Source organism: Felis catus, chromosome A3 (assembly GCF_018350175.1).
Source record: "Felis catus isolate Fca126 chromosome A3, F.catus_Fca126_mat1.0, whole genome shotgun sequence".
NCBI classification, from domain to species: Eukaryota; Metazoa; Chordata; class Mammalia; order Carnivora; family Felidae; genus Felis; species Felis catus.
Window position 1 is genome coordinate 54,682,284 of NC_058370.1, and position 16,955 is coordinate 54,699,238.

The 16,955-nt window shown below is 43.4% G+C and overlaps 1 protein-coding gene across 4 annotated transcripts in view; it reads right to left on the reverse strand.

The window, feature by feature from the left end:
• NCK2 (NCK adaptor protein 2) overlaps nucleotides 1-16,955 on the reverse strand; it is a 154,981-nt gene that overhangs the window by 85,690 nt on the left and 52,336 nt on the right. The window contains exon 1 of one of the 4 annotated variants that reach the window (XM_045053983.1): nucleotides 9,086-9,217. The exons of the other annotated variants lie outside the window; for them this stretch is intronic. The gene's annotated coding sequence lies outside the window, so the exon portion shown is untranslated. Of the gene's footprint in view, nucleotides 1-9,085; nucleotides 9,218-16,955 lie in introns of those variants that run through there. 4 annotated transcript variants of the gene reach the window in all.

A 16,955-nucleotide genomic window follows, 5' to 3' on the forward strand; every position in this document is an offset into this window, starting at 1 on the left:
AGTTGAGTGAATTAAATTTTCCCATCAAAAAAAGGCTAACAGTTATAAAGTTTAACTTCCAGAACAAATTTATGATTATTCCAAGTGAACAGAAGTGTTAATAATATTGTGTTCCGAAAGTATGCTTAGCTACTTTTAAATATTCCTAAAATGGTCAGAATGTGTTTAACCCCCATTTTCCCCAAATGCCAGATGCTTTCACAATTCTGTGCGTTTATGTCTACTATTTCTTTCCCTATACTGGGAATATCTTTACCCCTCCAGCTTCCCAAAGCCACTGTCCAGCCAAATCCAACTCATTGCTCAGACATGAACTCAAATGTTCTCCTTTTGGGGACATTCTACAGGAATGGAAGATGTTTCTGAAGAAATCACTCTTTTATAATAATAAACTCTCTTATTTCAAGGCTATCTAGACAGGAAGAGCCTCCAGGAAAGGACCTCCACACGCTGAGGTCCATATGGCTTGGCCACATGGCAGGCGCTCGATAAAATGATAATATCCGACATTTATCATCCAATAAACTTTCACTTCCTTAATTATATTTGTAAGATCTGTTGCAATTGTCCAATACCCTACAGCATTCAGTGCCATCTGGCCCAGAATCCTCTCCTCCCAAATTTCAATCCAAGAGACCCTGAATCCCTTATACAACTGTCCTTGAGCCAGCTTGTGAGTGTGAACATGGAGCCTTAAATACAGATAATGATGTAACCATGCCAAAACCAAAGGATGGTTCTACTTAACGAACCATATTTCTTAATTTTACTGCTATAAATTAATTTTTCTAGAGTATTTCACTTGTTAAATAAATTAGCAATGAATCAATGAGAGGGAATGAATCAAAGAGTACTTTGAAATTCTAGAGTTCAAATATATATATATATATATATATATATATATATATATATATATATATATATATATATGACTTCCTATGGCAGCTGCCCAATTAATGTCATCCATAAAGCCATTCAAATACTGTGTGTGGGCTGAAATCCAATTAAGTCATTTCTGTCTGAATATCCCCAAAGAGCCTCCTGGTGAGCTCAAAGTAGAAATAATCACAAATGCCAGATTAGCTGTGTAAGCACTTCCAAAGCTGAAACCAGACGAGAGCGTGAAAATCTACAGGCCCAGCCTTTTAACTGGGCACAAAGGAAAAAACATTTCAATGACCACCTGGCAGAAAGTCAAACCCATTTCCTTGGTCTGCCAGGTCTTCTCAGATAATCCTCACCCAGTGTAAGCATCAAAAAAGAAAAAAGCTTTGATCCCTTCATTTACACACATTATGAAATGATAAACTTTCGCTCCACAATGCAATTTTGTGCACAAGAGGAAACAGGAAGAGATTTCAAACTTGCTCTGAATTCACCATTTTGTTCAACCAACCCTTTATGGACTAGGTCTTGAAATTAATAAACAATGAAATTTACAACTGCCTCTATGCATGTAATTTGTCCCATAAAAAACATGCAAAGCCAAAACCTTTGAGAGGTTGAGGGACAGAACAGACTCAGCTCATGAGTTCAATTTCTCCTTCACCTTACAACCCATCACTCAGATTCCCAAGTAGGCAAAATACAGAGTATCTTCAGGTTATGTACAATAGCCAACATCTTGAGTGTTTTTACCATGTAATCCAGAAACGGAAAGGGCACTAGCTTGCCTCAACAGATCCTTCCTAACATCTACTGAATTAGTATGTCTACAATTTGTGAAAGCTCCTGGTGGTTACAATGCCAGCTGCAGGTAAGAACCACTACTAGAGAGGAAGAAGAGAAAGTAAAAAGGGCCAGATCAAGAAACCTTATTCTCTCAACTTTCAATATTCGAACACAAGGGCTGTCTGAAAGAAGATTAATCCAGGTAATGAAGTTGGCCATGCCTCTGCATAGGCTGTAAAGGACACAAGGACTTTGTTTAAACTGGATGCAACTCCCAGGTCTGCGTCTCACTAGTTTTAGGACGTTGAGGCTTCTACTTAGCCTCGGAGACTAGGTTTGCTTGGAGGCAGTATCAGTCACCTCACTGGTAGAATCAAAGGCATGCTTAGTCAATGAAAACGTGCAACATATCCACTATGTGCAAACACCGTACATAAATAAGGCACAGAACACCTGCTGTCCTTCTAAAGACCTCATTCTGGTGAGGGACCAAAGTCAAATATGAGATGACACAGCAGAGTTTCTTTATTTCTTCAGTTACAAGAAAATTCACCTATATAATATGTACATCAGCTAACTTTTTCTAGGTAACGTCTAAAACAGATGCGTGCTATCCAAAGTTTCTGCTAATGTCTGCTTTACAATTAAAAAATTATAAGGGGCGCCTGGGTGGCTCAGTCAGTTGGGCGTCCGACTTCGGCTCAGGTTATGATCTCACGGTTCATGGTTTGAGCCCCGTGTCAGGCTCTGTGCTGACAGTTCAGAACCTGCAGCCTGCTTCCGATTCTGTGTCTCCCTCTCGCTGGCCCTACCCTGCTCACGCTCTGTCTCATCTCTCTCTCAAAAATAAATAAACATTAAAAAAAATTGAAATAAAAAAATTATAAGGAGACAATCAAACTGAATGTGTGTGTGTGTGTGTGTGTGTGTGTGTGTGTGTGTGTGTGTATAAACAAACATAACAGCTTTAGGTAAAAAATACTTTATGACGGAACAAACAAGGAGGTCTAATCTCAGTTTCCTGAGACGAATCTTCTGAAAGAGAACCTACAAATGTCTCTCGGGACCTCTTCTCCAAGCAAAACCTTCCTCACTGGAAAGAGGACAAGGGTCCCTGAAACTCATCACCCCATTCTTGCTTCTAGGCAGACTTCAAGTTAAGTCACCCAACCCATACCGTGCTGGGTGCTGGACACACAACAGACAAGACAGACGTATGCTTTACTCCCACAAAGCAGACTCAACAGACGACTGACTGGAAGAGCCAAAATGGGACTTCTGGATGCTATAGATCACTGGCCATCACTTGTGTAAGAGACACAATCAGTCAGGGACGACCAGAAAATGGACACACTGCTGCTAACTCGCATGGTAACAGTGCCTGACCCCGCCATGCTTTTCAGGCAGCATCACACCTGCCTGGGGGGTGGGGCGGGGGGGGGGGTGGCCTCTCATCACACCTGGGCAGGTGTTTTCTGAGCATTGTGTGCTCCACACTAATCCTCCTGTTCCACTTCACCAGGCCGGTTTCAGTCCATCGTTCCAGCTCTGCAAGAATTCGAGATTCTTTTTAAAAAAAATTTTTTTTAATGTTTATTTTTGAGACAGAGAGAGACAGAGCATGAACGGGGGAGGGGCAGAGAGAGAGGGAGACACAGAATCGGAAGCAGGCTCCAGGCTCTGAGCCATCAGCCCAGAGCCCGACTCGGGGCTCGAACTCACGGACCGCGAGATCGTGACCTGAGTCGAAGTCGGACGCTTAACCGACTGAGCCACCCAGGCACTCCAAGAATTCGAGATTCTGATTCGGTCCTGGATGATCCTTATCACTCCATCCGTTTATCATGGTCAAATCTGATACCCAGGTTTCCATCCATGCTGCGGTACAAATCACTGCCAAGGACAGCACACATCTGAGACCTTCACTCAGGGAAGGTCAAACTAGCAGTCTACACTCGGTGGCCAGAAGGCCATCACACCAGCTATCAATTCACATAATAGTTCGATACACAGGGAGATGGCCTGTTTGGTGAACGAACTTTGGCTTCGGAATGAAATGCCAGCCCCATCCCTTACTGGCTCTGTCTTTTGGCAAAATGGCTTACTACGTCTAAAGCTTAGATTTCCTCATCTACAAAATAGCAGGAAGAGATGTGTTATATAGATGTGTTGTATACACTAAGTGGCATACGAAGTCCCAGGTGCATAGGGGCACTCAGAGAAAACACTGCTTTGTTTCCCCTATTAGACACTGAAATGCCTCTGGTCATAGTGGGGGAGTGAGCCGAGGGCCACCCTGTCCCTAAACACCCAACCTTTGCATTGGGCCTGCCAGAGAAGACCAAGGACAGTCCCCCCAGAGTAGATGAGCAGCCAACTGGGAGATCAGAGGACGATGGGTGGAGGTCGCTCCACTGGCCCTGGAACTCCCTATCTTTTCTTTGGGCCATGAGCCACACCCCCTCACGCCCTTGAGCTATAGCCAAGCATGCGACAAAGGTGTCTCACAGGCTCTGTCCCTCAGACTTTCTCCTTTTCTTTCTGTTGATGTTGTACACCCTTTTTTGTATGTGTAAACAGACTATGAAAATAAAACACACACAACCATCCCCCAACAACGTACGGAGCACATGAGGTGATATGGGGTTAGGGGAGGAAATGCACTGGTCAGTGGATAGGGTTGGGGGGACTTAGAGAGTACCAGGAGGGCAGATGACCACAGATGAAACCCCAAGGAGACAACAGCCCAGAAGGCTCCTAAACAATGACCAGGGTCAGAAGGGAGGGCCCAAAGTGAGAAGGTATATTAATTAACACTACAGATGTAAGTGGGTCCAACTTTATCGAGACACTGCTGAAATCCAGCCACGTGGCATCAAGAAGAGATGCCAACAGGCTCCCCGCTCCCAGCTTTCATCTCCATTCAGTAACCTGTTTATCAGTCTCTTTCCTGATCCTGCTTTCTTCTCCTTTTAGAAAATTAGAACATACACCGGCTCCAACCTCCCGGCACTTCTCTCCTTCAAGGCCACGCAGAGAATATCAACAGGGATTCTGCCATCCACCTGTGAGTGTGCACACACCACATCTGAACCTGGAGCTTCGAATGCAACGCGGTCAAGTGCTCTGCTCATTCCTCTCCTTTTGGGCTTCAATTCCTCCTCCACGGTATCTGTTTTATATGCTCTATTTTAAGGATTATTCTTTTTGACAAAAAAAACAGCAACAAAAACCCCCCGATGTACAGGAAAGTTGATGAGTCCTGCCTCTGCGACTGGTCATATCTGACACCAAGTACCACGCCTACGCTCTCGGTCCATCTCTCTAACAACAAAAGACAGGGGCGCCTGGGTGGCTCGGTCGGTTAAGCGTCCGACTTCGGCTCAGGTCATGATCTCACGATCCATGAGTTCGAGCCCCGCGTCGGGCTCTGTGCTGACAGCTCAGAGCCTGGAGCCTGTTTCAGATTCTGTGTCTCCCTCTCTCTGACCCTGCCCTGTTCATGCTCTGTCTCAAAAATAAATAAAGGTTTAAAAAAATTTTGTTTAAAAAAAACAACAAAAGACAGAACGAACATTTTTTTTTGTTTTGGACCTCAGAACGTTGAGGCTCGCCTCACCTCACCTCTGCCAGTCACACAAGTACATGCCACTCTCTCATTTACTCCCAGGTTATATCCTATCTTCCATCAGCTTGCAAATTCAGGAATTGTGTGCCTCGGAGTTTCACGCACTAAAGAGGAAGGGAAACAGACCAATGCAACAGCAGTCCCTTACTCAGCGTTTCCTGGGTGCCACAGACTAACAGGCTCAACACCAATCCTACGTTATCACATTCAGTCCTGACATCACGATGAGGTTTCATTGTTCCCATTCGAAGCAAGGAAGTTAGCAGACGTACAGAGGTGCACGGGTGCAGTGAGAATCTGGAGCCCTTGGCCTCGACCTTACACATGCCGCCTCTCGTGCTGGAGACCACAGACAGCCAGACTGCACAGGGTACCTAGGCTGAACAACTGCACTGAACCGTCTTCCAGAGGAGCATGTGCTAAGGGAGAAATTGGTTACAATCTCTGTCAAACACTGCTGGGAAGACAGGCTTAACTGTGTCCTATGAGCATGGCAGTTCTAAGTGATACAGATTTCCAAAAGACCAAAAGTTAAACATACCAAAGAAAAGGCTTCAGGGGATTCTTACCCACCTGCCCTCTCTTTTTCTTCCCCTTCTTTAACCAAAAAAAAAAAAAAAAAAAAGTCAGGGGCGCCTGGGTGTGGCTCAGTCGGTTGACCGTCCAACTTTGGCTCAGGTCATGATCTCACAGTTCACGAATTCAAGCCCCACATTTGGCTCTCCGCTGTCAGCACAGAGCCCACTTCAGATTCTCTGTCTCTCTCTGCAACTCCTCCTCTTCAACGCTCTCAAAAATAAATAAAACATTATTCAAAAAAATGTTGTCATTAACTGTTTTCAATCAAATTTCTCACCAGGCATCCTTAACCTGCCTCCCACATCCACGAACACAGATGGCAAGACTGCAGAGGGGTGGTCCAGGTAAGGACCCTCTAAATGACTCCTTGCAAGGGATCTACTGTATGCACTTTTGGACACAATAGAGGGAACCATCTGCTTTCTACCCCAGGCCAAAACAACTCTGTGATCCTTGGGCCTCTGCCTTCTCATTTATTTATATAGAAGTACAGCAATTTGCTTTTTATGGACTTGCATAGAAGGTTACCTTATTTAATAGGAAGTTTTCAAAGAACTCAGCAGTTCCACTTGGGCATAGCATATAACGGAAAGGACTTATAGAAACGTTAGAAATAGGAACACAGACACAGGACCAAATGCTTCTGGGAATTTAGTATATGACAATGGGTGCTGGCTGCAGTCATTGGGGGAAAGACACGACTTCTCAATAAATAGTGATGGGATACTTTGGTAGCCATCTGGAACAAAGTTGGAGCCACACTTCACATCCTACAACAGGATGAATTCCAAATGCATCTAAGGTTTACCGTGAAAAAATAAAAGTATAGAAGGACATATGGAAGAAATTCTTTATAGCCTTGAAGGAAAAACTTTTTTAAATCTATGACTAAAAATCCAGAAACCACAAAAGATGTTTGAATTCATCTACATAAAAATAAAAATGGTTTTTTACACGGCAAAATATACCCCAGGCAAATCCAAAAGACAAATAAAAAGTTGAGAAAAAAAATATTTGCACTCCGTGACACTCTTCCTAATTCAAGGAGAGCTCCTTACAATTGATTAGAAGACCGGCAAATCAAGAAAAGGGGCAAAGGAAACTGGGAAAGAAAATATCTGGCTTTCAGATAGATGCTAGACTTCACTTGTAATAAAACACGTATACCAAAGCCATAGGAAGATACCACCGCTCACCTATCAGAATGTCAGAGATCAGAAAATGTGGTAACAGCACGGTATCATGTGAACTTCCCATTGTGATCACTGCCATGTGGTTATTTAAAATGTTAACATTTGAGAAAGCTGGATGAAGGGTATACAGAGAATTTTGCACTATTTTTGCAATTTTTGTAAGCCTAAATTTATTTCAAAATAAAAAAAAATTTAATTTTATCACAATAAAATGGCATATTGGTGAGGCTGTGGGGAAGCTCCTGTACTGGTGACAAAAATGCAAAATCACACAACTCGGTGAAAAGCAATTGGGTAAGATGTATCAAAACAGAAACAGCCTCGAGGTGCCTGGTTGGCTCAGGCGGAAGAGCATGCAACTCTTGATCTCGGGGTCATGAGTTTGAGCCCCATACTGGGTGTAGAGATTTCTTAAAATAAATAAAATTAAAAAAAAAAAAAAAAAGAAACAGCCTAAATGTCCATCAATAGGTAAACAGTAAAATATATTACATCTATATACAAAGTACTAGTCACACAAAAAAGGAGGAATGTCTCTAAATTCTAAAGAGGAAAGAGTTCAGAAATAGATTGTTAACTAAGAAAAATACGGTTAAGAACACTTGAGATTATTTTCCCAAATGCATTTATCTATGAAGAAACTTAACTACCACTTGGCTGCCTGGTTAAGCTGCCTCAAGTGCATCCCGCACTTTATCCTCATTATGTTGAGATTCATGACCCATTTGAACTTAATTATCAGTAACCTTGGTGAGCTCACTATAGGCTTCTCCATCTAAATAACCCATAAAAATAGGTTTTTAATCCTAGCTACAGGGATCTTTCGGGAACCTCACTATTTGTATCTGACAATACGAAAATAAAAGAATTTCACCCTTCATTTCTTCTCTCTAAATCAGTCCCCAAACTCTAAGGTTACTTTTTATTAAATTGAGATACAATTCACACACCATAAAAATTCGGCAATTAAAATGTATTCAGTGGTTTTACTTATTTTTAAAAGTAAGTAATAGAGAAACCTCTTCATGTTATAAGAAAAAGAGGGGGGGGGGGACAATAAGGAAAGTAATGACTTGAGTAACCTATTACTTAGATATTTCCAGAACATTCTGGACGTACAAGAAACTATAAGCCTTGCCTCTGGTGAAGCCATCTGGTGACAGGAGGCAGGCTTTCCTCCACGTTAGATTTCAGCTGCCTTTTGTTTGCTTGTTTACACGCATTATTCTTTCAAATAAAAATTTCTTTCAACAAAATAATAACAGCAGATAGAAAACACATCTTACAGCAAGCTAACCTTAACGTCTACTCCTTTCAGAGAATCCTAAATCCTACAGCCACTTATGTTCAAAAACACATCTTCTGGAGATTGGAGATAATTTAATATTGGCTCTGAAATAGATGGATCACACCCGTAAATTAATGAGAACGTAGTTATAATTTTGTTCTCTTCGGAAATGAACTGAATCAGATTAATGCAGCCAGTCGTCCCACAGTCAGACCTTCCTGAGGATGATTAAACTCTTTAGAAATCTGCAGTTAGTGCCAGTAGCTTTAAAAAGTTATGAAACCATAAATTAATGACTCCACACCAAATTGCTCAAAGAGTTTTCAGGGCCAAATTTACGAACTGGTTTTGTTTTCCAGAAGCATCCTGTTTCCACAGAAAGGCACAAGCCGATCGGCTTCCACAATCTAAGGTGCTTTGTCTCAACTGTGGTTACCACATGCTTGGCTTCTGCTCCCTCATTCCAACTATGGGGTAATCATAACGAATCCCGTCTTGGTTGAGAGTTGCTAGAAACCCAATCAATGATTTTTTCCTTCATGTGATTACAGCCCTCTCCCTCAGGCCTGACAGGAACCCCAACATGATGAGGGCCGCGCTATACTCTCCACCAACCCTGAAGTCCCCACGACGCCGTCCTGTGAGTGGGCACAGTATTTCAGGACTTCCTTCCACTTGCCCACACAGACTGGCAGCCTGCCACTTGGGCATGCCGACTTTTCTTACTTCGGAAGACACGGAAACCATCTTCTGCCCTTCCACTGGAACAACACGGAACAGGGCTGGTGGTCCCTTCCTGCCCCAGACCTGTGAGCGCAACATTCAGTACCCGGAAACAGCACAAACTCTTGTTTTATTCTGCAGAGGGGGAAAAAAAAAAAGTCGACGCAGGCTTCAGAACCCTCTCATGTTTAAGGGCCTCCCCCCAAAAAAACCTAGTAGAAAGGCTAAAATAGAGGTATTTTCTAAGGCTCTGAATTTGGCAAAGGAAGAAAAGCTTATAAATCAATGTCAGCTTTTCTTCTGTGGGCGTAGGGAAAGAGGCAGAAAGAAAAGGGGTTGGTGGGATAAGGTGTGAGTCAAAGACCTAAAAAGGATAATAAATGTTTGTATCTTAGGGCCACAAAGCTAAAATCAAAAAGGAGTTTTGATGGCTCAATCTATTTCTGAAAGACCACCCTCCTACATCGTAACACATTTCCACACCCACTGGCAGCGTTGAAACCAACCACAAAGTGTTAAAGCTCACCAGTAAAAAGTCCATAAAATTTATCCCAGAAAACCAACTCCTAAGAGGGCTGACATACCTGTGAACTGTCATCGCTAACGTCTTAACTATTCTAGTGATATATATTTCCTTTCCTGGAATCGAATTTGTATTGCATTTAATTGTGTCAAGGAGAAATGCCGATCCACTTTTTTCCCAAATCACTTAATTTACTCGATGCAAAAGAGTGGGCAAGTACAAGGTGGAAAAAGGAGGAAAAGGAGCAGCGATGTTAGGAACTCCTGGAATAACACTAAACTATTGGGTACTCTTGTTCACCATCAAAGGCAAAAAGGTAGCCAAAGCTCTGAAACCATCAAGGACCAGACTTGCCCACCTTAAACATCGGCCTCCTATGCTCTGTGCTCACATTCCCAGGGCCTCTCTGCAAACAACCAAGTGCAACTGAACACAGTGCAGTTATCCCCCAGGTGGCTCCTACCTGTAAAAGGGGGGATGCCCCTTTCATCCGTATTGCATTAAAATCACAATACAATTGAGAAAGAGGAACCCTTTTGCACTGCTGGTGGGAATGCAAACCGGTGCAGCCACTCTGGAAAACAGTATGGAGGTCCCTCAAAAAATTAAAAATAGAACTACCCTACAACCCAGCAATTGCACTACTAGGTATTTCTCCAAGGGAAACAGGTGTGCTTATTTCAAAGGGGCACATGGACGCCAATGTTCACAGCAGTGCTATCAACAACAGCCAAAGTATGGGAAGAGCCCAAATGTCCAGCGATTGATGAATGCATAAAGAAGATGTAGTTTATACATACAATGGAGTATTACTTGGCAGTCAAAAAGAATGAAATCTTGCCATCTGCAACAATGTGGAGGGAACCGGAGCGTACTATGCTAAGCAAAATTAGGTCAATCAGAGAAAGACAAATATCGTATGATTTTACTCATGTGTGGAATTAAAAAAATTTTTTTTTTCAACGTTTATTTATTTTTGGGACAGAGAGAGACAGAGCATGAACGGGGGAGGGGCAGAGAGAGAGGGAGACACAGAATCGGAAACAGGCTCCAGGCTCTGAGCCATCAGCCCAGAGCCCGACACGGGGCTCGAACTCACAGACCTCGAGATCGTGACCTGGCTGAAGTCGGACGCTTAACCGACTGCGCCACCCAGGCGCCCCGAGACTCTTAAATACAGAGAACAAACTGAGGGTGGCTGGAGGGGTTGTGGGTAGGGGGATGGGCTAAATAGGTAATGGGCATTAAGGAGGACACTTGTTGGGATGAGCACTGGGGATTCTATGTAAATGATGAATCACTAAATTCTATTCCTGAAATCATTATTACACTATCTGTTAACTAACTTGGATTTAAATTTTAAAAATAAATAAAAATCAATGTTGTAAAAAAAAAAAAAATCTTAAAAAAAAAAATCCAGGGTATTTTGCAGTTTCCCTGAGATGGAAGGGTGTGTGGTCAAATACCATCTTTGTATGTTTCTTAGGTATTTTTTTTTTCCTTCTTTCAGTGTTGTTCTTTTATTCATTCATACCCTTGGGTTTATTTCAAAAAAAAAAAAAAGGTAACTGAATTATTCACTCCTTTCTCTAGCTGAAATGGAGTATTTCATAAGATAATAAAAAGAGAAAATGCAAAGGAAAGAGATAAGAAAAATGCACACCATCCTCAGAGTTCGCTTGGACACCACCAATGACAAAATAACTTCGTAAGACAGCAATAATGCCACCTTCCCACTAGTCACCTACACTCATGTGCACCTTTGAATGAGAATCTTTCATGAACGGATAATATGGCAAAGATCAACCCTGAACCCAAGTGCCCAGAACGCTGCCATCTCATCAAAATTTCAACTTTAGTCACTTTGGACCATCCAGTTGGTGTTCTAAGTACACACACCTAACAACTTGTGCTTTCCTGAGACCTGGGATAAGGCAGAATTTGTCTCCCCCCAAAATACTTGGTTACACATGATCTATACCAGAGTAAACTAAAATGGAGCTTTCAAGTACGGAGTTACTTTTCTTTATACAAGCCTGGGGAGGCACCCATCATTGATGTTCTCCTGTCTTTTCATTTGAAATGACTTGTGTTTTCCTAAAGTCCTAGATGTATCTATTGAAGAAGAAGAGAGAGAAAAGAGAGAGAGAGGGGTCAAGTGAAGTGACCCAAGTTCTCAAAAGCTTGCTTGAAACTGAGAGGGTTTCTCCCCGGGGACACGTTGCCGGGTCGGTGTGGGTAAATCTTTGTCGCAGAGCCGGGCCCATGCACTGTAGGGTGGTAACCTACAGCCTCCCTGGAGCTGTGACAATCAAAAAGGTCTCCAGACACTGCAGACATTGCCAAATGTCCCCCAGGGAACGAAATCACCCCGCTGAGACCCACTGAACTAGAATACATGAAAATGAAATAGACCGAGTTGTGTGCGTGTTTTGAAATAGCCAAAATAAGACAGGAATATTCATGTATTTTCTTAACTATTTTGGAATATGATTAAAATATTTAGACGACAGTTTCTACAATTACCCTTTCCAAAATCACTGAATAAATAGGCATATTCAGTTAAATTCAATGTCATGATTAGCTAAGTCACAGTATGCCATGTAATTAGAAGACAACCTCTGAACTGAGGCTTGGGAAAAGTGGGTAACGTATGCTATTATTTATTTAAGAGAATGAGTAACATTGAAAATAAATATACAACTGTATGAATATATGTCTGTGCTTGCATTAAAAAGCAATAAAAGGGGGCGCCTGGGTGACTCAGTCGGTTGAGCGTCCGACTTCGGCTCAGGTCACGATCTCGCGGTCCGTGGGTTCGAGCCCCGCGTTGGGCTCTGGGCTGATGGCTCAGAGCCTGGAGCCTGCTTCCGATTCTGTGTCTCCCTCTCTCTCTGCCCCTCCCCCGTTCGTGCTCTGTCTCTCTCTGTCTCAAAAATAAATTAAAAACGTTAAAAAAAAATTTTTAAAAAAAAGCAATAAAAGCGGGAAGGAGCAAAAAATCTTTTGAAAAATAGTGATGGGAAGGGCTAGAGAAAAAGAGGCTGAAAATACAGAATGAGACCTCTCTCAGCACAGTTGGTTTGGCTCTGGAACTATCGAAATGGCTTATATAACTGTAAACCAATATTAACTTTTTTAAGTCCTAAAAAATCAAAAGCAGAATGGAAACCAATTAACCAAGTCATATACTGAGTTGATGGCATAAACATACAGGGAAATTATTCCAAAAGACTTTGAAACACAGTAATTTGACTGTATTTCCCTAGTGGGATAAACCTTAAGGACAAAGATATCTTCAGCTGTTTTCACTACTCATATTATTGGTAAAAATGTTGGTAGGTATTCTAAACATTATGTGTTGTGTATAAATACAATAATCAAGCAAATAAGTTCTTATGCTAATTTTTTAGGGGCAAAAACTTTTGGCATAAGAAAAAAGCAATACAAAAATAAAACCAAAGAAGTAAAATATCTGCTAATTCTAATTTTGAATTAGAAATATCAGTATCTGGGGCAGTCGGTTAAGTGTCTGGGTGGCTCAGTCGGTTTAAGTGTCTGACTTCGGCTCAGGTCATGATCTCATGGTTTTTGGGTTCGAGCCCTGGGTCAGGCTCAGTGCTGACAGCTCTGAGCCTGAAGCCTGTTTCTCGGATTCTGTGTCTCCCTCGCTCTCTGCCCCTCCCCCGCTCTCACTCTGTCTCTGTCTCTCAATAAATAAATAAATAAATAAATAAATAAATAAGTTAAAAAAATTTTTTTTAAAATATATCAGCATGAATTTACACTGGATTATGTGAGAAAACAAACCAAAACCAACGAACAAATCCACCTTTATCCATTGAAAAGGTCCAGATACAACAACCGGCCTGGAAGCAATGGCCCCTAACTCCCAAACTGTGGTCCCCAAATTCCATTTCCTACTAAGGAGACCGCGGTCTTTGAAGAAATGTGGGCCCCAGTCTGGGGTGGGCACGGCCCTCACTTTCAGTGACTATGTGACTATGTCACAGACTCTGGGCATGAGCAGAACATGGCGGTGACCCCCAACAGCTCAGCTTGGCTGCAACCGGACACTTAGAGGGGAGACAAGGATGTCAGCGGCAATGAATGAAAATACTCCAGAAATACCTTAAATCATGAGCTCATAATGTCTCTAAAAAGAAAGACACACAAAATACCTCACTGGTGGCTTATGGAGGATGCTGGGGAACTGGAACTATTTATTCTGTAAGATGCCAAATAGGGGGCAAGACTTTCCTAAGTAAACGTACCTCAGGATAACAGCTGCATATTCCTTTCATCTGGCGAGGAAACACAGAAGGAACGACATGACCAGGATGTTTTGCACTCCTGATGAATTATGGATGGAGGCAGTGATCACCAAGGCTGCCTGTTCTCATGCCCTCCTCCCAACGGGAGCACACACACTACCCATCAAGCACTCTTGCCAGAAAATCAAACCAGAATGGGCTCCAGCCCTAACCAGCTGCTTACAGGAAACACCAGGACGGGGGTGGGGAGGCATGTCAAGTAAGGATCTGGTTAGCAAGCTGCAGCTGTGACAAACCCAAAAAAACTTAAGACTTGCTTTCTCCAAAAGATCAATCACAATGTGGGGGGCGGGGGGGGGGGGTAAAAATGAGAGGGTGGAGATATCAAATAGACCGCTCAACAGCAATAATTTCTTTCAATGTTTGAGAGTGAGGGAGAGAGAGTGGAGGAGAGGCAGAGAGGAAAGGAGAGAGACAGAAGGCTCTCTAGAAGGCTCCACACCATCAGCACAGAGCCCGACTCGGGCCGGAACTCAAATCGTGAGGTCATGACCCAAGCCGAGATCAAGAGTTGGACGCTTAACCGACTGAGCCACCCAGGTGCCCTGACAGCAATACATTTTTGAGATAGTTAGGGAAATAGGAACACTGGCTGCAGGTTTGGTAAATCAAGGAATTACTGTTACTGGAGTATTGACTATAGTATTTACAGATGAAATGAATCGGTATCTCAGTTTTGTTTCCAAAATAAGCCACTGGAGTGTGCAGGAGTTAAGATGGAACAAGACTGGCCATTAACTGATAACGACACACTGAAGTTCTGACGACGGGAAGTCATGAGGATGCGTTCTATGATTCTACCTTAAAAATCCACACTGAATATGGTTATCCTAGAAACTAAGAAATCACAGCTTACAATGAGAGACAGTCAAGAACATCAAAAAAAATAGCGCAGCCTGAAGGGCCTTCAGAAACCACCAGGCTCCAAACCACCTTCTCCACAGGAAGGTCGCTAAAGTAATCCCAGAACATTGGCTAGGTGCCAGCGACACCACAAGGGAACAGCGTTCCTGAAATCTAATGGCTCTGTCCAGCCACCAAGGCAGGACGGGGCAGAGGAGGCGGGCAGGAGCGGGTCGAAGGTGAACCTCTACAGAGCTGACACACCCTTATAAGCCTTCTTTTTACTATCAACTACTAAGACATCAGGGCTCTTCCTTTTGTTTGTGAATACACTTCCCCCCCCAAAAATGAAGTGTTTAGTAATTTGAACTCCACCCACCCCCAAGAAGAAGAAGAATCCGTTCATTCAAAATTTGTAAATGCTGAGTACTCAGCTGTTGAATATACAGTAGACAGTAAAACATTTTAGTGTCTTGTGAAAAACACAAGTAGCAACAGCAGTGAGTCGTTTTTACACTGAGCACGCTATGTACACTCTTTCCAGCTCACGGGCTGCAATGAGAATGCACAGCACTGGTTTGCCTGAGCTGTAAAATTATAAAAATTAATACACTTACCAAGCACTTACTTAGAGAGGTCACTGTGATCAGTTGTGATAAAGGGAGTCCGTCAGAATACTCTGTAAACATACAATGAGCTGCTGATACACAAGTAAAGAACAAGGATATCCCAAGGACATTAGGCCAAGATAAAACTGCTGGAAAATCCCGGCTGGTGAGGACTGAGGGAGAAGGGAAGGTGCATTCACTAAATTGGGATTGGAAGCACCCATACAATGCCCTGCCCTGAAATTGGCAGAGACTATCCCTGCCCGCTCACTGCTCTCTGGGGCCAGGAGAAGGAGGTGAAAGCAAAAGAGGTTAAATGAGGAAGATGAAAAATGATCAATTTCCCATCAGTGTGACTGTAATTTACATCACTTCCCCAGGCTTCCCCAGATGAAATCAACATTCTCTTACAAATTACTAGAATTTAAGTCCTGGGGGGAAAGGATTAAAGATGTGCTCTAAGCCCTTCACTTAACAAATGAGAAAAGGAAGGGGCAGAATGGCGGAGCCCCAGGGCCATGTGGGTTTCAGGGTGGCTCAGGCGCCTTGCCAGTTATGTTACTTAAGGGTATTTCCAGAGCTCCGAAGTTTCCTGGCTGGAGGTGACAGCACCCAAGCTATGTCATCCAACCCTTGTCAAGTTCTAGCGATAAGAGAACCATCCTAGTGGTTCCTATCTGTGTGCTGACGTGAAAGGGAGGATAGTTTCATTCTGGCTGATTCTTTATGAACCTCTGTGGGTGACAGCTTTCCTTGCCGGCCACGTGATGCATGGGCTGATCAGCCAGGGTCTTGCTCTGGCACAGGTCAGAGGTCAAAGCACCTCCCATGACTTGCCTGTGTGCACAGCTGGTGGCAAGAGGCCCATCTGGACAGCAGCCTTAAAGACAGAGGCGGAGCTCACCAAAGACCAGCTCTACTTAGTTGCACTTACTCCAGGTGTGGCGAGAATGGAAGCCAAAGGCCAGAGGTTCCAGCAGCCCACCCTGGCGCTGAGCCCCCTCTCCCTGAGAGTGAAGACAGGCTGGAGGGTGAAGGGCAGTGAGATACCCCATCAGGTGGTGAGACGCCTCATGCAGCACCACCTGGCACATTTCCCAAGCCCCCCAGAAATGGCAGCTCCATCTACGGCTCCTCTCAGGGGTGTGGAGGAGCAAGAAGGGGTCAGGGGAAGGGGCTGCTGATCCCCCCAAGGATCCGCTCGCCAGCACGCCACCTGACACAGTGCCCAGGCATATAACCTTACCCGTCTTAAGAGCCTGGCCACCTGCCAGCCTATGGCACTGAGCAGCACAGAGACTGGTTACCACTCTGAGTCAGCAGTGCAAGACCTACTAAAAATAAGTGGTAGGCAGTTACACAAGCTGCAGGAAGTGAAGAAACGAGAGTCTGTAATTGTAATCCGATCAACAAATTCTAAGGACGCGAGCACTGTTTCTTAATGGTTTGCTTTTATGTCTGAATGTGCAGGCCTATTTATGGGTTTTGATGAAGAAGGAACTTACTGTATTTTTAGCTCACAAATCAACTTTTAATTCTTCCCATTCTACAAATGGGAAATAACA